The sequence below is a fragment of the Manacus candei genome, unplaced genomic scaffold (assembly GCF_025592945.1).
Source record: "Manacus candei isolate 608988 ecotype Guabito, Panama unplaced genomic scaffold, ASM2559294v1 h1tg000018l, whole genome shotgun sequence".
In the NCBI taxonomy this organism is placed as follows: domain Eukaryota; kingdom Metazoa; phylum Chordata; class Aves; order Passeriformes; family Pipridae; genus Manacus; species Manacus candei.
Genome location: NW_026138066.1, coordinates 12,307,428 through 12,329,371, shown reverse-complemented (window position 1 = coordinate 12,329,371; position 21,944 = coordinate 12,307,428). Strand labels below are relative to the sequence as shown.

Below are 21,944 nucleotides of genomic sequence, written 5' to 3'. Positions count from 1 at the left end.
TCATTTAGAAAATAGCATAAAAGGTAGACTTAATCTGCTCTAGATTAATTTGAGTTGGAATTGGCAGGGTGACTTTAACTTACAAGGGTTGCTGGTGGTGTGGAATACAGACCAGCTCACCTTCACTCTTCTGGTTTCAGTTCATCTGGGTGGCATAAAGCTACTCATTCTGTAGCTCCTTGGTGGTGAAATCCACTCATCATTAGTCACCTGCTAACACTTGATGTAGGTAAAGGTGCCTAGAGATTAAATTATTTTGATACATTGTAGATAGGCTTGCCCTGTGCCAGTGTACAAGTGGCAAGTTTCTGGGAACTAGGATCCAAAATTATCATATGATCTGTTAGGCAAATTTCATTACCAGAATAGCATTCATTAAATTAACTTAAAGCAGGCTACTGAAAAAAAGACAAACTTGATTTTCCTAACTTTTAGGAAGAAAAATAAAATAAAGGTAGCTGAGAAATTATATCTTGGGATACCAAGAAATAACAATTCCAGATAGGGTTTTGAAACAGAGTCGAGTGATGCAAAGCCACAAGCACTGCCAGGCTGTATGTCCAACACTGTGACATTTCACCATCCATCTTCCTTACCATCCTATCACTGCCAGTAGAAACAGGCAGGGATGAGTCCAGGCTCTGCAATTTTTCTTTCTTCCCTCATATATTTTGCCATTTTTTCTGGATCTGCTCCTGTGGCTGCTTTCTTAGAATAGTGCCCATAGCAACGCGCCAGTAATGGGAGCACTGCTTTTATACTGCAGGCTGTTCTCTATGAGAGCATTTTCAGGGACAGAAGTGCTCTCACTGCAGTCAGTAGAGGACATCATCCACTTTCCCTTTCCCAGCAGGGGGGAACCAGAGGTTGCCCATCACCATCCTGGGAATAGGGGTGATTTTAGGGGTTTAACTGCAAGTGGCACAACTGTGCATGAGCAGTGGCTTGTTAGGGCTGGATTTAATATTTTTTTTTAATAGAAAGTAGCAATAGGTTTATTCCTTTTTTTTTTCTTACATCTATAATGTTAAGAAGTTCTTGCACTTCCTTGTTTATGCAACCATGTCTTTCCACTGAACTAGCTTTTTAGACAGGCTTCCTTTTGAATAGGCTAACTCTTTCTTAGTATTGCTAATGTTGTGCAGGAAAAACACATGAGCCACACTCCCACTAAATCATCAGACTAGTGCTTTTCAACCCATGAACATTTATTTCAAAGGAATTAATGAATAGTGACTAAGAGGAATGAATTGATATGTGCTGTATGGCAATCTGCATATGTGTAATTCATACATTTCCAATGTCGAATTTGTGTCTGCAAAGTTACACAGGTTGAAAAGCCCTGAACACCAGTGAGATCTAAAAGAGAATGACTGCAACATATATAGCCTTGCAGTCCAAAAGTGCCCTTGTCTCATGGTTTCTGGCTTTTCTCCTAGAAAATGATTGCTTGAAACTCTAAAAAAAAAAAAAAAAAAAAAAGGAGAGGGTGTTCCTTTGACATAGTAGAGTAAATCTAGGACCTGAGAATTTAAGAAAAAACATTAAATATCAAAAGCTCTCAAGAAAATTGGGGGAGTAAGCGGCATTTTTCAATTTGTAATGGCATAAATTCAAGGATTTGCTTGTCTTCTCCCTTACTTGGGTGTAAATCACTTCTACTGAAATAAATGGAGTTTTCCTGTTTTGCTCTACTGTACATGTGAACAGAGCTTCAGGCCTTATCATCCTTTTTTTTCCTTGCAATTGTTCTTCTGTAAATATGCCTGAAAACAAATGAACAAAGCAGGCAGGATTTGACTGGTAGTACTGGGTTGTGGGGTATTTAATAAACTTTCAAAGGTATTTTAAACAAGAAAATGTTTTGTCCACAAGACTTTTTTTTTAAGGAATTATTTTAAGGATTTCTTGAACAGTATATTTTCTTTGAGTAAAATAGTAGTTGCTGTCAGTATAGTGTTCTGAGAGAGGAAGAGGAAGTGTGGAAAGTTAAGGGGCTAAGGGAAATGCAACAGCAAAGACCTATCTCCATCACAGAGAAGCAGACTTTAAGAGCTGACTTGGGGAAAACAAAGTTATTTTACTGTAAGTCACCCCTTCTCTCTCAAGTACAATAAAGGGAGATAATCTCACTCTGAAACTAAAACATATCCAAGTTAGTCGGCCTATCTCAATAATAAGAGGATGGGAAATTATTGCAGTTCTGCAGCTGGGAAATTATCTGAGTCCAAGATATTAGATTAAAAATTCTTCCATTGTATGAGAACAATTTGTGGTGGGCAAGTCTGATGTAATAGTAAATATGATTAGGCTGTTTAAAAAAAGCAGCATGTTCAATTTTTTCCAATAACTGAGCAGACTTGTAGCCGACAGGCTGCTGTTTTGCTACAAACTCCTGACTCTTCCCCCACCTCTCCATTTACTGCATTTTTCCTACAAGTCTGGAAAAATGTGAGGGTTGTTTGTGATGGCTGTGTTATGGGAGACACAAGGGTATACACACCATGGACTTTCACACATGGATCTGCATGGACTTCAGAGCAGCTTGTTCCAGAAAAACTAACCCAAAATTTCCTATCCATTCCCAGGCTAATGATTTCATTATGTGACAAATGCTCTGAAAACGGAGAAGGCACACGCGCTGCATCACCCTTTCTCCTCAAGACCTGCAGCAAACACTTGACCTGTTGCTATGGCTGTGCTGTGCTTTTCTCTCTCTTTCCCATTTCTTTCCTAAAAAGACAACTACACTGTTTTTAAATGTCATAGGCTCTGACATTTACACAGCCCTGGTTGCCCAGTACCGTACCTGTGTGTGCTGCTCCCTACCCGGCCTTCTGGAGAGCCGCCCTGTGCTGCAGCAGACTTAGGGCCAGCCTCTCTGAGGTTTTGGGGTGATGGGGGGGGTGTGGGTGGCTGCCTTGTTGTGGTCCTTGGTAGGCGAGATATGTAATTGTGCCCAGTGTACGGTTGGGTGGTGTGCTTTGGGTCCTTGTAAAAGCACGATCGTGTGTTGCTTTCCTCCTGTACTCCTAGCAAGCTCCAGTGATGCCTTTGACTGTCTGTGTGCTTGCATCCCTGCCTTGCATGTTAATGAAAGACATCACTCTCTTTAGCTTCTCTCTGCTTGGACAGGATACTCTTTGTTTACTCTGTTTATTTCTGTCTGGCCTACTTGTAGATCCTGGGCTACCCCAGAGTGGCCCATTTCTGCTGAATGGAACTGGGGGCTGTGTGGGTGCTTTGTCTTGCTTTCAGTTTGGGATCTGGCTGGGCTGTGTTGTTTTATGGCTGATGGGTGGGAGTGGAGAAGGGGGGAGTGTAGGGAGGAAGCAGAGAGCAAACATTTTTTTTTCCCACTATGCATCTGCCAAAAGCATCCTTTGAGTTGGACGTAAAGAAAAATAAAAGACAGAGTCCTTGCAGGAATGAAATTAACCCCATGTCTAATTTTCAGCCTAGAAAGCAGTGTGTGGGTGCTTAGAGAGACTGCAGTGTTTACTGTTCTGGAATTTAATGACACAGCATGTAAACCTAAACAAGGTTGGAGAGAGGCAAGTGGTGAGGGGAGCAAAGAGGGGGAAAGGGAGAAGGGAGGAAAAGGAGCTCTCAGGCTGTGGACCTGGATTGAATTACAAGAATAGTATGGCTTATATTGACAGTGAAAGCCTACATGTGGTTTTGCGTTGCTTCATGCAGACAAAGGAGAAGAATGGGATAGGGAGCGTGTGTTTTGCAACTTGATAGCTATCTGTGCGGAACCAGAAAGGGTGGCTGTGGCATCACCAACCAACCTGTCTTTATCTCCTCCAGTTGACTATGTGTGTCTGCTGTAGGATGCTGACTGCCTGAACAGACCTTGCGGGGTGCTCCAGGTCTTCTCTTATGTCCTGGGAACACCCCCAGCCTAGACTGGGATGCCTGTACATGCATGTGAGGCAGATCTAAACCTAGCCATGTCACAGTCTGCAACATGACAGAAAACCTGGGGTTAAATGAGGTTTTATTTGTATATTTCTACATCTATAAAGTGTGTCTCTTTTCTCTTCAAAAATGTGTATTTTCCTAGTCTCAGCTGATACTCTGTGCTACCTCCTTTGATCAGATGTAAGCATTGTCACATAACCTGACAAAGTCAGTGCAGTATCTGTGGGAACCTAATGCAGGAAATCAAGACATCACAACTGTCTGTCTCTCACTTGGCTAAATGCTGTTGCACCCTTCAGCAGGAGCAGGACTTTAGTTTCTCTGAAGGGCATTGGGTGGAGCTGTGCTGTGGCTCACTCCAATTTCTCCCTGATGGGGTGTCAGCAGGGTGAGCAGCCTTCTGGGGGAGCAGCGTGCACACCTCAGAGACCCTTCTGCAGAGGCACGACGTCCTTGGCTTTTTTACATTCAGTGTTTCTGATAACTGTGTTTGTGAGATATCCCTGGATGTGATGTCAACTTTAAATAACATTATGGGAGTTGGAGACAGTGTTAGGATACACAAAGCAACTGGCAGGTTTTATGTGACAGGAAAAGGGGGTGAATCATTACTGCTTTGCTGGTGAGTAATAGTGACCCAAGAAATGAAGGTGGTAGTGGTCGTGAGAGATGCTTTTGCTCTTTTGGACTATACCATTTTTTCCTCTGAGGGAAGAAACAAGTCCTTTTTGTATTCCAAGGAATGGTGGGTTGACTGTGTGGCTTTTGCCTCGAGAAGCTCTGACATCTATTTGCCGTGCAGGGTTGGGTAAGTGTTTACCACAGACCTCCGCAGTTGCCCCTAGAAGGAGATGCAGACTTCATTGATGAGCATTATCATGGTTTTGGTATTCCTTAACCCATATTTTGGTGGTTCCTCTTGTCATACTTTATGCTTGCTTTGTTAAACGCTGCATGAGGTGAAGAGGCAATGGCTGAGGCAACTGCTAGCTGTTAAGTGGAAAGGGGTTATGTTCTCTGTGGCAGCACAGCAAGTGAGAAGAGAGACTCCCTGATCATGTTCCTGGCTTTCCCCAGGCTCTCAATGTGATTTTGGGCAAGTCTGATGGGGGGAAAGCTTTATTCTCTTCTGGGTAAGCAAATCTCTTTTTTTTGCTTCACCTTGGGCCTCTTTTAGCCCCCTGCAAAATGGCATAAGATGGTGTTCTGGGATAGGTAGGTCTGCTTTTTCATCAGATTATGGTGAAACACTTGGAACAACTTCTCTGGGGACTTTGTTAGATTTGGGGAGGCTGGTATCACTGCTGTCTTGAATGGACTGGGACGCTTGAAGGCTGGGAGGAGTTTAAATGTTTTCACAATATTCACAGAGCAAGCGGGGCTGTGAATTAATGCTGGGCCTGAATTCTGGTCTAAGAGTGAAGGTATCTGTGTGAGGTGGGTCCCCAAGATAACAGTGCTAAAGGATGCTTCTCTGCTGTTCTATGCCAGCCTGTTCTTTGATGGGTTTTTGGTGGCAGCTGCAAATGACTGCCCAGGATTTGTCAGAGCAGAGTTCTGTATCATTAAAGTGACATGTAGCTCTCAAGAATGGTGTAGGGGAAGTTTGCCACATGTTATGTCTATTGGAGAGTGTATTTGCATAACTCTCTGGAATTTGCTATGTAGCCTTCTCTTTAAGCAACGTGTACTGCTAAATTAAAACCAGCTCTGGCATGACATGCAATAGGGGTGAACACAAAAAGTGGTGCTATGCAGTAGTTGGGTTGAGAAAATGAAGATAATGTATAGTTGCAATGTAGTAGCATACAGGTAGACCTACTGTAGTCACTTTAACTGCACTTTACCTTGGGCTCCAGAAGAAGTAGGGACCTTGAAGAGCATTGCAGTAGTGATATGGTTGAATAGGAGGATAGTAGCTGTTGTAGTAAACTCAATGGGCTTTTATACATGGATTTATACATGGACTTAAAAAAGCAGGACTATTTCTTAGGTGTGATTGTCTTCTCTGCAGTTTTGTCTGTAGTCACATCAGTGAGGCACTGGCCTGGAGAGGATGGGGTTGGACCAAATGAAATCTTTTAGTCCTTGAAATTAAAAGAGTAATAAACTCAGGGCTGCAATGAATAAAAGCAACTCTATTATTTTACATGAATTTGTAACTTTCTTGTATTACCTGTCAGTTTGGAGTTTAGTAGCTTCATATGCTCTTCACCTTCTTATTGTGATGTGGAGAAATCCATATTCAGAAAGCCAGTTCTTCTATGTCAGCAAGACCAGTACATATAATAATGACCAGGTATCTGTTATAACACTAAAATTATAGCAAGCTCAGATTGGTTGCTGAGAACAGTTGTTATCCACGAGCCAACAAATTTAGCAGAGTCTTAACTTCATTAGCAATGTCTAAATGCATTAGCCATATGCTCCTCAGCATATGGGTAAATACATAACAATTTATTTTCATTAGGGTTTTCTTACAAGTGCTGCTAACCCAAGCTCCGCTAGAAATGTTTACAGCATGACATGTCTTTTCACATAAGAAGCTGGCCTTCTGTACAGCAAGTCATCCTGAAAGGGTGGCAAGCAAGACACTTCCCCCGTCCTTTCTGGGAGTAGGCAGGTGCAGCTGCTGCGGGTCTGATCCGCTGCAGCTAGCTAGGCTTGGTTTCTGCAAGGCTTTATATTAAAATGAGTAATCGAAGGTTTTGGGGAACTGCCTCTTCAAACATGTGTAGTTAATTCCCTGGTACTTGTGTGCTGCCTTCTGATTGCGTACGATGTACCTCGGCTGGCATCACCTCCTGGTACTTGGATGTAAGACTCATGACTTCTGGGTTCTCCCTGCTTCCTCCTTGCCCCAGGAAGGATGTAGGGTTGAAATATAACTTTCCCTAAGAGGGACTGAGTGTGAAATGAAGTCATACTCATGGCCTGGGCTGGGAAGGGCAGGGTGGGTTTGTAGGGTGGGCACTGGGTAAGGGCTGCGAGGGGCAAATGTAAATGAGCTGTTGTGTGCTCAGGATTCTCCTAATTTCTCAGAAATAAATGAAAAGTTATTTTCTTGAGGTTTTGTTGGTTTTTTTTTTGGGGGGGGGGGGGTTAAGTATTTATGCAACCTGATCCAGAAATGCAAGTTACCTAGAAAGATATCAAAGTATAAGAAAGAACTGATTTTATCAGAGAGGTATAAAGTTCAAAAGTTAATCTATTTCCCCATGGCCTTAGAGGCCTTGGCACATGTCTAAATTTAGATGGTAATGTGAAACAAGAATCAGCTAGAGTTGGATTCCAATCAGGTTTGTTTGAGAACTGATTGGGTTTTTATTGTGTGGTTTTTTATTTGTTTGTTTGTTTTAGGAAAGAAAAAAATTTCAACCAAAAGTTTAAACAAACCTGTGTGCTTCAAATTGCTATTTTTCTTATTTGTTTTTATCACCATGCAATGCAGTGAAATGGATCATAGTCTTGGATCATAGTCCTTGGACTTTTTAACTTTTCATTTTGTTTGTTAATTATTAACCTTTCTTCCTGCTTACATTTTGTAATTTTTTAATATTCTATGAATTTTAGATAATTTATAATAAGTCAGGGGGAAAAGTGAAGTAGTCTTTGGACAGTTGCACAGGGACAGTTTTAAATATTCAGGCAGTAAAAAACCCTCACTGAACACTGGTGCCTTATTTTACCCTACTACAAGAAAATTGAAAATTATAAACAAAAGAAAAAGAGATTGAAACTTAGCTATATGTTTCAAAATATTCTCAAATACATGTTTTGAAAATGAACTATGCAAGAAATAAATATTAAAATAATTGCGAAATTAGTCTTGACTATTTGATGAATTTCCGTAGTTTTTGAGCATTATATCTGATGGCTTTTTTTTCAATTCTCTGAGTATACAAAGCTGTTAACTTTCAGAGGCAGCGTGATGCCAGAAGTGGTTTAGGTAGGATTAGTGAAAGCTGGGCTAAAGGAACCATAAGAAGTCACATATGATGATAAGTTGAAATATTCTCTGGGAAGTTGAGTGGGACTTTAAACATAGTGGTTATTTTTCTGCTGAGTGGGGCTTTTCCTGTTCCACTGAGGAAAAGGGAAAAAGATACATGGTAAGAGCAGATGTTGGAAGGAAGAAGTGTCTCTTTGGACACACAGAGAAAGGGGATGGGGAAACCCTAATGTCTCCACTGATTTGCCTCTGTTTGCTTCTATGTCCATATATTTAGAGGAAACAGCAGGTGATAAGCTCTGGATAGGATAAGGGACCTTGTGGCTCTAGGGAGTAGTCTAGGAAAGAAGTACAAAGAGGTATGAATAAGAAATTGGTGACTGATGTATGATTTTTGCAAAGGGGTGAACTCATCTACCTTGATCTGTTAAAATGCTGCAACATGTGATGTGTTGTGAAAAGTATGTGACAAGGCAGAAGGAGGAAGGGTAGCATTTGATGTATCCTTATTTTTGTTCCACTTCTGAATGCAATCTAGGACAGGAGCCCCTTGCAGCCAAGATAGGGTGGGAAAGGTGCTTGATCACACAGAAGGGGGAAATGGGAGAGCTTTGGGGGGAAAAAAGCTGCAGTTGGTGACCTTATACCAGAGGTCTCTATTTTAATAAAGAGTCTCATAAAGTTCATCACAGATAGAATTAGGGACCTTGGAAGTATCTTGTAGTTATATTTGTGTTTATATTTTTCACTACCTTTTTTTTTTTCTCCCCAATGCCCCAGGGAGCCATCTCCAAGACCTCATAAACGCGAGATTTCATTTTCTAATGCTATTTCATTTCCTGGATGGAGGACCTGCCACAAGAAGACCAGACCTCAAATTATAATAGCCCTATAAATAACTCCCTAAGGCAAAGGGGAAAAAAGAAAGCCTTTGAAAGACAACCGCAAATGCAAAAATGGAGGGTTTGGGTTCTTGCAGAACCAGACTAAGGAGTTGTAATTAGGACATGGTTAATTTTGGGGTTTCCCTGTTTATCTATTTGCATTGTTTACCTACAAAGTTATATCTCAAAAGTCCTCAGAGGTCTTCTGCTTGAGCTTAATTTTCTACAGTGTTTTGGTGCCTTTTGGCCTGTCTTTAGAGCCTGCTAGAAAATGGAGTTTTCAGGTAAAATTGAAAACAATCCAACAAACTGACTAAAACAAATACAATGATGGATCGAGCAAAAATAGTCCGAAAATGCAACTTTTTCTTCTTTCTGGGTGAAGTCGTTTTATTTCAGCAGACCCAGACAGTCTGCCTCCTTTCTACTGGAAATCTGTGCAGAATTGGCACATTGACTAGAATAAAAACATTCCCAAGGAATCGGCGTGTTCTGTCAAAACATTTGAACAGCTCCCGTCTCCCAGAGCACAGCACTGCTCCGGAGCCGGCATAGGGAGCTCTGCAATGTGTGGTGCAGGCTTCCCCTCCAACCTCCCATCTCAAATCTACCTTTTCACATATTTACGGGCCAAGTGTTTCAGGTTCAACTATTTTTAGTTGTGGAGGTGGTAGAGAAGGAGGTTTGTGAGAACCTTTTGCACTATGATGAGACCTGTGTAAGGGCTGTCTTTTCTTTGTTCCCACTAAGGCTGTGTTTTAGGTTGCAAAAGACCTTTAAGATCGAGTCCAGCCATTTACCCAGCACCATCAAGTCCACCACAAAACCATGTCTGTAAGTGTCACATCTACATGTCTTTAAAATACCTCCAGGGATGGTGACTCAACCACTCCCCTGGACAGCCTGTTCCAGTGCTTGACAGCCCTTTTAGTGAAGAAATTTCTCCTAACACCTGAGGGAAAAGTCATGAAGGTAAGGTTGTAGGATTCCAGCATCTTTCTGTAGCAGGCTGGGTCAGTGTACTGGCCAGGGACAGCTGGGCTGGCAAATCTGAGCTCCAGGGGAAGTCCTGATGTGCAGGGACGGGATTCTCCACCAACAGATGTCTCTGTGCCGTGCCTCTTTGCTGCTGCATGACTGCTACAAGTGAAGTCAACCTCCAGCAGCAAAGTTCAGTCTCTGTGTTGTGGAGTAATGATAATTGGGTTTTTTTTATTTGATTAATTTTTAAAAAATAAAATTGTAGTCTTTGGCTAGAAGGTGATACATAGCAATTACAGTATTTAACTAAGCAAACTGAGATTATACTCAACCTTTGCAGCAGGACACTGATTACTTTACTTTTACTAAGTAGTATCTTAGTCCCCTAGCACTGAAATGAAGGGATTTCGCTGGTGAGCTCTATTCTGAATGAGACTTGCAAATTCAGGCCTGCAGCCAATTTACCAGAGGTGCTGTCTGTCTGTTATTGAGACCAATTGCTTAGGAATGTAATTGTATCATTCTTGTTACTAAAACTGATATCCCCTGCCTGACTGCAGCTAAATGAGTTTTTATTTTTGCAGAATTTCTGGGCTGTTGCATGATAAGGCATTGTGGTGGACAGCATGCAGTCAGTGGTTTGAAACAAATGGGGTTTTTCTTCTTATTTGACACAGAGGTGTGTATTAAGCAATACTTTACTGTGCTTGATGCAGTAGCAGATGGTGTCCTTTAAGGCTGCACATGTAGCCTGTTAGAATGAGTACCATACCTGCTTGTCTAAAGCCTCATTCAGCAGAAAAATAATTTATAAATAACGTAAAAGTAAACAAGGTGAGAGGCAAGCAACCCTACGTATGTGCTTATCTTGTCTGCTGTGGCGCACGCCCTCATAGCAGTGCAGTGCCATTTTATACAAGTGGCATCACTGAGAAATGTGATGGAAGAAAGATATCTGTGCCAATCAGAGCAGGGAGGGCAGAGGTGGCTCATAAACCAACCCTAGATCTGCTCGGGTTAGTGTCAGCACAGCAATCTTGCAGGGGGTGGGCTGTGAATGTGCATTCCTAACTCTGTTACTTATCCCCTGGGCCAGAAGGGCCAGATGTGTTGCATAGGCAACATATTTAATCTGTGAATGATCATTCCTGATGGATCCCCTCCAGACAGTCCAACAGTTACATTACTGAGCCCCAACCCACTTCCATAGAAAGGCAGGACCACCCAATCTAGTGCCTTTAGGGAAGGGAGAAGGTGGAATTGCTGTGACCTCACATTTTATCAAGCAGCTGAATGCTCTATGGCCAAAACGCTTATATACTGGTGTCTAACCCAAGGCAACTAAAGCCATGCTTAGGCACCAAAAAGCATAAACATATGATTGTCACGGGAGTTAACAGGTGTTGGTACTTTCAAACGTTGTTATAACTCCTTTTATTCAGTTATGCAAAGTCTAGCCTGCTGCACTTAAAAATTTTATCTTGAGCATATATCATCCTGAAAACATATGGTCAACTTTGGGAGTCATGTTTCTGGAAACTGAGGTTTCCTACCCCTGGAAAGTTTCAAGGTCATATTGGACAGGACTCTGAGCAACATGATCCAGTTGAAGATGTCCCTGCTCATTGCAGGGGGGTTGAACTAGATGACCTTTAAAGGTCCCTTCCAACCCAGGCTATTCTATGATTCTATGACTGAGGAGAAGGCAATTTACCACAGTATGGCCATAGGGGAGGGGAAAACCTGTTAAAATACTTCTATGAACAATTAAGGCAAATATATGTGAAAAGGCTTTGAGACTTTGCACAATGACGAACCCATCTCTTGCTAGGAAGGGTAACAGGCTGCAACAACAGTGTCAGAATTGAAACCTCTTATTATAATATATTATTGTCATGTAAAGATCTGAGACTTGGGTTTGTGCAGACTTACCACTGTCCTAACACAGGAGCATTCACTAGATATGCTAAAAAACTTATCATCTGCAGAGGCAGACTTGGAAGACAGGAAGCATACTTGCAGTTTTATGGGCAAGGAAATGAAAGGCTGTGGCTATAAAAATTTTGCTTCACCCGCCCACTGAGACCCATAGCCAAGTGCCTGCTGTCTTCACTGGGCATGGGAGCAGGTAGCGAGTGACTCCTCTGAGCTTGTGCAGGTGGCAACAAAGGCTGTGGGCTGCATCTGCATCCAGTGGGCTATAGCACAGTACCACAATTGATGCCACCTTCCCAGAGTCCCCTGTTGCTGCAGGAGAAGTTTATATTACATGTAGGAGGACAATGCCTCAAAACATCCCCACTGGAATAAATAAGCATCTTAAGTTGGGAGTTCAAACACAACTTGCTTTTCTACTACTTTTGTAGTCGGTCTCATAATTTTAGTTTGGCTTAGGGAAAATAGAAATACGTGTTAAATTCATGCTTAAAAGATTGCTTCTGTTCAGAGAAATTTGTTATCCTTTTTCTCATTTTCAACAAGTAAACTTGCTTTTGCAGAAGAGATTTTGACATTAAGTGTCTTGATAGAATAATAGGCGTGTGATGGATTGCAATCTATTGCCTCAAGACTTTGCCAATCATAAACTAAAATCAGTTAATGCATTGAGTTAAATCTTGCTATATTGTGCAATGTGCTAGTAGTATTAAAAAAATCAATCCAGAAAATATATTGATTATATTATCTCCATAGCAACAAACAATAATAGGATAATGTTAGCTTAATAATTGTGCTTTGTGAAAACCTTTCAGAATAATTACTGCATTGTGGTCTTTTCACAATGTGGAATGCAATAACGCTTCTTCCTTGACTGCAGTCACCATCAGCACTGCGTCAAGAGATGTTGTTTTTGTGTGCATGCATATGTATTCATGGGTAATTTTGCTCCGGGTGAAACAATTCAGCAGACTATTTTGGGATCCATTTTTAAATGGTCAAGACCACAAATTGGCAATTGTTTTCCATGTGGGTTGTTTTCTCCCACCTCCTCTGACAACTGGCTACTGTAAAAAGAGGTCATTAACATTCCTTCTCCTGCCTCTTTCTTTACAAGGCACAAATATTTTGGCATGTAACAAAACTGGATGTCCAGCTACTGTGTTAAGGATCTGTGGGAGAGAGGAGCCCTGCTCTAAAAACAGTGCTTCATATCCGTTCTTTTAATCAAATTTAATCTATCATCCTCTAGGAATGACTTGTTCCACAGGAGCTGAGGTATTTGACTGTATTTTGGGGGACCTGATTCTCTTGTCATCCTACATTGTCATATAAATAATAACCTGAGGCTGTTTTGAATATATAGAGATATTTTCTTACATATAACTAGGGAGGTGTATGTATAACATTTTTAACTTGAAATTTTGGCAGGAGAGTCAGAGGACTAGATATATACACTCTTCATCTGGGTCTTGCTCTTACATTACTTCCACATCAACCCTGTAATTTTTATCCTGAGTTAAAAAGAGGCATTGACCCAAATCTATGTCGAAGAAGCCAAGTTTTTAGAGTCGTGGTGTGGTTTAACCCCAGCCAGCAACCAAGCCCCATGCAACTGCTCACTCACTCCCCCACCAGCAGGATAAAGGAGAGAATCAGAAGGATAAAAGCTTGAAAACTCATATGGTGAGATAAAGGTGGTTTAAAAGAGAAAGCAAAAGCCTCACACACAAGCAAAGGAAAACAAGGAATTAATTCATTGCTTCCCATAGGCAGACAGGTGTTCAGACATCCCCAGGAAAGTGGGACCCCATTGCACATAACAGGTACTTGGGAAGATAAACACCATTGCTCCAAATGTTCCCACCTTCCTCCTCCTTCCTTCCTCTATATATACTGAGCATGATATCATATGGTATGGAATATTCCTTTGGTCAGTTTGGATCACCTGTCTCCTCCCAACCTCCCATGCATCCCCAACTTCCTTGCCAGCATGGCAGTGTGAAAAACAGAAGAGGCCTTGGCTCTGTGTAAGTGCTGCTCACCAATAACAAAAACATCTCTATATTATTACCCCTGTGTTCAGCACAAATCCAAAACATAGCCACTGTTAGTAGTAGCCACTGTGAAGAAAACTAACTCTACCCCAGTCAAAGCCAGCACAAGTGGTGAAAAGAACCCCAGTTTAATCCATGAAGTTTAAGCAGACCCTAAAATGTCCTGTGTCTATGAAAGCTCTCAGGGACCTGGCATGTAGCTCTAGAGTCCATTCACCTTCTGGTCATGCCAGTATTTCCTGATGTACCTGGTGACCAAGGGCTGGGTTTAGAGATAGTCAACAGAGAGAGTACACTGCTGCCAAATCTTGCACTGATGGAAGATTCTCCACGGCTTTCACAGGGTGGCCTGTGCTGTTCCCAGTGGTATGGTGGAATGCCCCATTACTTCCAAGGGCATGGGTGGATGCCACATTCTCTGATGGTCATTCCTCCTGCCCTTTTTCTGTAGGACAAACATTGATGTCAGATGGGTTAAACTTTTAGCACCTCTTCTAACTGTGCATCATTTTATTTTAATTCTTACTTCTGGAGAGAATTCGTCCTTCAGATGTCCCATAATTTGATTTCTTATTGTTTACCAGACAGGAGTCTCCTTTTCTTTGAAGACCTCCAGGAGAAAGCCCCTGCTTTGGAACCACTGCCTACAATTTGTGACTCTCTTGGAGCTGGGAATGTGCAAACCCTCTACCCTCTGTAGAGTATAGGTATATTGCATACACAAGAAAAGCAGTAGAGTGCAAGAGTGCTGACAGTGTTCCATCTGAGATGATGTCTTCATCAGGAGCTTGATTGTGCTATTTTCCTCTAAAGTCCCTCCAGGTGGTTGCTTTATGGGGACGATGTGACGGAAGAATTGTTTTATGTCCCTGGCAGTGGTTACTTTCTGCCAGTGGCCCAGTCCCCTTGAGATGTGGCTAATTCACAGGGAGAGGGAGGAACGGTGGTTGCTCTTAACTTTGTGCCTTGTGCCAAAGCATCTAGTCCTGCATAATTGCTGTACTGAATGAGGATGCCAAGCCCCTCTCTCCTTTTCTGAGTGCAGATGAATTCAGTTATGAAAGGGCAGCTAAATGCATTGGTTCCTCTGGAAAATATCTGATATTTGCAGATGTGCAGATTCATTAAAAAAAAAAAAAAAAGCCCAGATGGTTTGACAAGGTGTTTTTTTTTCTGATGCTGCTGCAGAATCCAGCCCTGAGTGATGATCTAGAAACAGAAATGAATGGCTGATATGAGCCAATTCAATCCCCATCTCCAAACCTGAGCTCTTTGGTTTATGAAATCGTCACAGTTGAAACTGTGACTGTGCTTCTGCTTGGCACCCCCTGTGCTTGCCCTAGGTGTTGGCCAGTGGCCTTGCTGATTCCTAGAGCTGCTTCAAATTCTCATTTCACTGCAGCCTCCTGTTTAGTTTCCTTCTGCTATCTCAGCTCCTACTGCTCTCTGCAGTCTTCTCTCCAGCCCACGCAGGGGTTGGCACTGTGTTTCTCTCTGCCTTTTCTTAATCCCTTGATCCAGAGAGACCTGATTTGGCTTCTGGTGTTTCTGTTTTCCATTCTCAGATGCTACCAGCTACAATATGGGTGGCTTGGGTCTTAAACAGTGTTTGGCTTCAGGACAGAACATGAAGAGTAACTTACCTTATGAAAACAGGGAGATTTTGTTGGAATAATTATTTTAAGATAACTGAAAAGTCAACTGCCTGGTATAATGTGGCTATAGGGGCTGCAGCTTGTCTTATTCCTGAAGGAATAAAACTATTCTATTCTGCACCAGATCTTACAGCACATCTCTGTCCGTAGTGGTCTAGGATAGACCTGTCCTACCTGGTGGCCTGTCAGTCTGTGACCAGGATGAAGCACACTGAGTGTTTGTTCCCATGGCTAGGGTCAAGATGCTTGTCACTCTGCATACTCGTGCCCCCTCATGCCCTGCCAAATGTATGGGCTCACCTCAAGGCTTATGTGGCTTTTACAGAGGTGCCATGTGATAGATGGTAGTAAAAAGGGAACTGTCATGCCTGTGCCTGGCCTGTCCATGCTGCAGATAGCAGCAAGCTCTGTTCTGCATCAGAGGCCAGTACAATCTATAGGGACGTTTTTCTCTTTTCATGCTTGAGAGCTGCATCCATACAAGGTGGGAATTAGACAAGAGGAAGCCTGGGCTTGTCCAGCTATGTTAAAATACAGAAATAGTCCTAGTATCTTTCAGTAATGCATTATGTGGCATGATTAATGTCTGTCACATGTAATGCTTTTTCCAGGTCTCTTTGCTTGATGCAGCACTCTAGTGCTTGGGTTTGGGCACTGTTTTGTGTCTTAGTTTCATCACAATAAAAGATCACAATTTGGGAGCTGAACACAGTTGGAATTTGTGATAATCTTTAGTTTTTCCAGATGTATGTTTCATAGTTTCAAACTCATTGGTCGCAGAATTAGGTGGTATTGATTTTTTAATCAGTTCATAAACAATGGCAAAGACCCCTAGCACTACACAAGGGCAGTGTCTCTGAGGAGGCCAAGATATTATCACAAACTGATTGAGTAATCTTGATTCCCAAAGATGAGGTTTTCTTGAAACCCACCTGTCTAAATAGTAACTAGTTAGGCACTAATGAATTAAGCAGTATGAGATGGCCCAGAGTTTGCATCAGAAAAGAAAGCTTAACCACTGTCATCCTAATTCTGTAGGTGAAAATGCAAGATTTTCACATGGACATGTAATGTTTCCAATATGTATTTCAAAGTCTGTTTACACTCTGTGGCACCCAAGACAGATTGTTGCACAATGGGTTCAGTTAATATATTTTATCCTTTAAAATTACATTTTCATAGTCTGAGGGAATCTGCTGTTGATGGGTCTGAAAATGAAGGGGATGCTCTTCTGAAGTGGGAAAATTCTTCTAAGGAAAGAGTCCCTGTCTTCTTTTCTTGGGAAAGAAATCAACTTTCATTTCTCCAAATACCAATTTGTTGCCCCCTAAAACAGTGTTCCCCAAATATTTGTTTTCCTTTGCTTCATCTAGCATGTCTCTCTGTCCTACAAGAAGTTGTTTCCATTTCTTTAAATTATGCAATTACTGTTTTGTTTCTCTTAAGGGAGGCCAGCAGAGAAAACTCATAAATTCATTCACCATTAGTAAAATGTGCTGAATGCTTATGCTAATCCATCTGAGAGACACTGGGCTCACAGTGAAAATCCACATTGCAAAGGTCTTCTATTGCACAGTGAATTTCCTCCTATAGAAAGTGCTGTGATCCTCTGCTTTGTTGTTGTAATTGACGATGTAGAAATATTAAGAAAGGCAGCAAAGGTGGTTAGGATCTAGCAGAATTACATATAAGTAGAGATTGTGTAGGAGAGAATTACACTCAGTTTGGAAAGAAGACAATTCAGAAGATATTTAGTGGAAATTACATACTCTAGTGAAAAAATAAATCCATCATTCCTTTATATTTTTTTTCTAGTTTCTTATTTTAAATATATGTTTATAGCAGGATCAGAAACTGCAGTGAGTCTGTAAGACCTCATATGGAGCCTTTCATGAACACGCATTGAACAAATTGTATTTCTATTTGTACATCTTCATAATGACATGTTTTCTGTTTTTGATAAAGGTTCCTAGAAGCCTGAATAGATGTCTCTGTGACATTTACTATGAAGTAAAATAAAGGCCTAGCAGGAGTGTTATCTAGACAATAGTTCTAATAAAAATAGTAAGTTTGCAATTATATCTCTGTAGCAGATATAAACAAGGTCTAAGCTAACAGCAGGTAACTTTCAAATAGATAAAAAGAAATATTATTCTAGCCAGTGTAATCAGACTGAAGAATTCATCATTGCAAGAATCAGGGAGTCGAATACAGCAGCTGGAATAATTTGAGGGTCTGGATAATTTTATGACTAATTACATTTGTAGCTATGCATACTATGATAAGAGTAATTGAATCTCAAGCTAATAGCTGGGTGAGGAAGAAACCTCCCTCTATTTAAAGCATTTTAGAGTCAACCATGTATGTAGGGTTCTTTTACTCTTGCCTTCCTTCAAAGCCTCAGGCATGTGATATGTCCAAAAGCTCAGAAATAGATCAACTTTGTTGATATTCCTTTCCTTTCTCATATATTGTCTTGTGTTTCCATGGCAGAGAAAGAACAGTTTTGTAAGCTACCAAGGAGGAGGGCTGTGAAACTTCAGCTTGTTTCTGGCTCTACCATTGACTTCTTGTTGGCATTTGGCAAATTGCTGAATCTTGTGTGCTTCCAACTCCCCACCTGTGACAGGTGGGCGTTTACCATCTCAGAGATGTTGTGGAAATGAAGTTTGAGAAGTGAAATAAGATTGAAAAAAGGAGAAAGACCAAAAGAAAGTGAGAATCTCATTGTGCCAAATTAATGTATGAGACCATATTTATATAAGAATGAGTTGTAAAATTAAGTTGAATCAATTAGAAGTGTGAATGCAGCATGCACATAGGAAAGTGCAGTAAATAATTTCCACAAGAAGAGTCCCTCTTATTCCAGCAGTGACTGCATATCACCTTGCGGGGCTCGTGGAGATGGGCTGTGGGTTATTCATACTATAGTTCATTTTTTCTAAGTATCCACATCTTGTCTTCTGTGCCACAAAACCCTTCTTGAGGATCTTGTCCCCAGTATTCTGACTAGAAGGGTGTTCTAAAATCTTACTACTGTGATAATCAATAATGTCCATCTAATTTCTAGCAACATTTATCCACAGCCAGTTTATACTACTTTGATCTTTTAGTAATGTAGGCCTTTATATTAAATAGATATTTTTCTCTCCCTGGTGATTACTCCCGGTACAGTTATAGACAGCAAGCATGTCTCCTCCCTTTGGTCTGCTAAAATGAACCTTTGGTTAGCTAAAATGAACTCTCCTAATTATGACTTGTAAGACAGGCCTTCTGTTCCCTAAGGATCCTTGTAACCCTTTTCTCCACTTGTTCCATTTTTAATTCATTCCTTTTGAACGTGGCTCATCAGATTTACATGCAGCATTCCAGAGAAAGTGTATCCCAGATATTCTGCATCTTGGTTTCCATCATACTTGTTCATCTTTATCCTGTGGTTAGTGTCCATCCAAGTTTTTCCCTTCTCTGTTATTTTCAAACAATCATCTACTACTGCAGAAATTCTTGGTGTTAACATAGTCTCTCTACGGGCATGAAGCTTTGCTTTCAGCTAAAAACTCTCCTCTATTGCAGTTGTTCAGGTTCTTTATGTTGTCCAATTCTTCTGATTTGACAATCTCAGTCTCTCTGCCTGCTGAGGAGAGGATCTGTCTTTACAACCCAGAACCGTGTACTTCACTGAAGCCTGACTACCTTTCGTGCCAAACTCAGTTCTCCAAAAATTGAACAAGGTTTGTCCCAGGACTGACCCTTGAGAAAACTATGGTTTTCCTCCTTTCCTGCCTGTACCTTTTCTTTCTACTCAGTCCATACTCATTTCCCTACAACTTCAATGTTTACTGCCTTTCATTTTTAATTCTGATTTTCATCCTTTCGGGTATGATTGTTTGCCAGCCACCAGACCAAATGCATTACTGAAATCTATGTACATCTTCTGTTGTTCCCTCACCTAGAAAATATATTATCTTACCAAGGAGAGATAGCAAGCAGTGTATCCCATTTCCCATTCCTGTGATCCTCTTTAAGTTATCTGCTGCGAAGCAGGGTGCCATGTTGGTACCAGTGAGCCAGGTGTGGTGCCTGAGGGACTGTTGACTGACTGGAGCTGTTCCATCCAGCAATGCCACTTAGGCAGTGCAGGTGCTTATGACTTGGATGTTAAAAACATATGGGGGAGTTTGTGAGGAAAATTTGAGGACTGTGTGTGTTCCACGCACTGAGAAATCTTGCACGCTATTGAGGTCAGGCTTGCAATTGTGCATTTACTTGCTTGGCTTCCCCTCCCTCCAACTCTTCAGTTACCAGCCTATTAGAATCAGCCATTAACCTGGTTAATGGGGAGAAACAGCAAATACCAGAAAGGATGCTGTGCTTTACTTAATTCCCTCTTGGAAATCTGACTGTTATAAAATGTAAATGTATCAAGAAAAGGCTGCAAAGGGTCCAAAATATGTCTTAACTTTTGTAATGCAGTCACACTCAGGCAGAGGAGATTGAGATGAGGACTTCACTGGTGAGTGGTCTTTGGGGGCCAGAGCTGCCAAGGTGGCTTTAAGCTGGCTGCATGCAGGCTTTGGGGTGCTGAATCAGCATGACTGAGTTGTATTGTGCCATCTGATCCTTTTGGGTGATACTATTGATTGAGGTGATATCTGGATGCTTTCTTATCCTTTGTGTGATATGACTTGAACCCAAGAGCCTTTGGCCTCTCTGACTGGGGCAGGTGACAGATGGCAGAAGGAGAAGAGAGCAATGAAAAGCGTCGGGTCAGGGCAGAGAGAAAGGAAGAGCTTGTGCAAAAAGGGAAATAACCATCTTCCAGGGAAGGACTCGAGCCGTTTCTCTGAACAGTGAGACAACATCTCTTTGTTACGGGCAGCAGGAACTGATACAGCACACAGAAATAAACCTGCCCACTTAGTTTCTATTAAAGACCTGAAAAGGTAGAAGGAAAGAAATTTACAATTTGTTTGGTATTTAGTTCAGGTAATTTTTTTTAATTGTGTAATGAGAACACATTGTCCACATTTTCATATGCAGATTCAATTAGTGTTTAGTTAATTAGCCTTTACAGATGAGGATTAACTTAATTACATAACACTAACCTCTCTTAATAACTATTAAGGGTACGAAGGCTGCTTTTAATAAATTTAGAAGGGCTATATGTGTTTTTTAAAATCTGAAATGACATACACATAAATTAAACCAAATTACACACAGAGGGCAACCATTAATGGTAATGATCAAAGGAAACAAACTATGTACATAGCTCAGAATCAGGCTGGTTAGAAGTTCATGCTGTTTTCTTCCTCTTGTCTGCTGGCATCCTAGTGTTTTCAGTAGGATTATTACTGGAGATGATGTACAGTCTGGGGTCATTCCTTCAGAGTGAGCTGCAGACTGATACAAAGTTGCTTTAATTAAATGTTAGCTTGTGTTAAAAAAAATCCCTTTGGGTACTAGGTTATTAGCAATTGGGTTTTTTTCAGGTGGTCTAAAGAAAAAAGACATGTAAAGCCCATTGAATACTAAAAAGCTGATCCATAAATGTCATTCATTGCCGTTTTATACCATAAATACTTGTATAGATTTTTAAATCTTTTGATATGCAATCAAACAATGCTACTGTGGTTATTAATATCACGATGAAACAGAATATCACATCTGACTATAGGGTGGTGAGGGTGGAGCATATATAGGACTAGTTGTGGGATGTGGCATCTTTGGCTTCTGAGCCACAAGTTTGAATCCCAGGTGCCCTGATAAGTGACTGACATCAGGTAATATGTGATACTTTTCAGAAAGGGGCAACAAAAGAAGCCTTTTCCCTTAGCTGTTCTTGCATGGGTAATGTTTCCCACTTGCAGTGAATTTTGATGGGCTCATCACATCCACCTCCACAGAGCTCAGTAGCTATTGTGGCATTCAGTATGCTACAAAATTCAAGGGCTACCATCATTGCATTCTCCAGGACCCTTTTTTGGAGTCCAAATTTTGAGTTACTGTCAGGAACCTGCATCTGCTGGATCCCAGCTTTGTGGCCCTCTTCAAACCATTTTGTCTAGTGACCCTTAAGGACTATAGCTAAATTCATAAACCACATGATTTGTTTTCCAACTGCAACACGCTGAAATGTTCAAAGTATCCTCCACTCAATCTGAATCAATTCCCAGTTGCAGCCAGGAGATCTGCAGGTATTGAGCAACTAATAGGAATAGTTTGGCCATGCCTCATGTTAAACACCCCAAAAATCAAAACACATTGCTACTCTGAAATACTGCCTCTTTCTGAAAACTTTGGCTTAGTGCCTAAACCCATTTTCAGCAAGGAGAGAAGATGACATTGCTGCAGATTTTTTCCTTGCTGTGAGGAACTAGCAAGGTGAATATGCAATGAGGAGGAATTTGCTGAAGTATCTGTCTTGGAGTGGCAGAGTCTATTTAAGAAAAGGAAAGGGGATACTTGAGCAATTGAAGCCCTTTCATGTACGCTGCTCAAGCTGAAGCTTCAGCATATGATATCTCAAGACAGATGGTTGGCAATGCCCAGACTT

The 21,944-nt window shown here is 41.2% G+C and overlaps 1 protein-coding gene across 8 annotated transcripts in view; it reads left to right on the top strand.

Annotated features, from left to right (window-relative positions):
• The window catches only part of TBXAS1 (thromboxane A synthase 1), a 264,346-nt gene that overhangs the window by 87,753 nt on the left and 154,649 nt on the right, over positions 1-21,944 (top strand). Inside the window, exon 1 of one of the 8 annotated variants that reach the window (XM_051784702.1) lies at positions 19,046-19,122. The exons of the other annotated variants lie outside the window; for them this stretch is intronic. The gene's annotated coding sequence lies outside the window, so the exon portion shown is untranslated. Of the gene's footprint in view, positions 1-19,045; positions 19,123-21,944 lie in introns of those variants that run through there. 8 annotated transcript variants of the gene reach the window in all.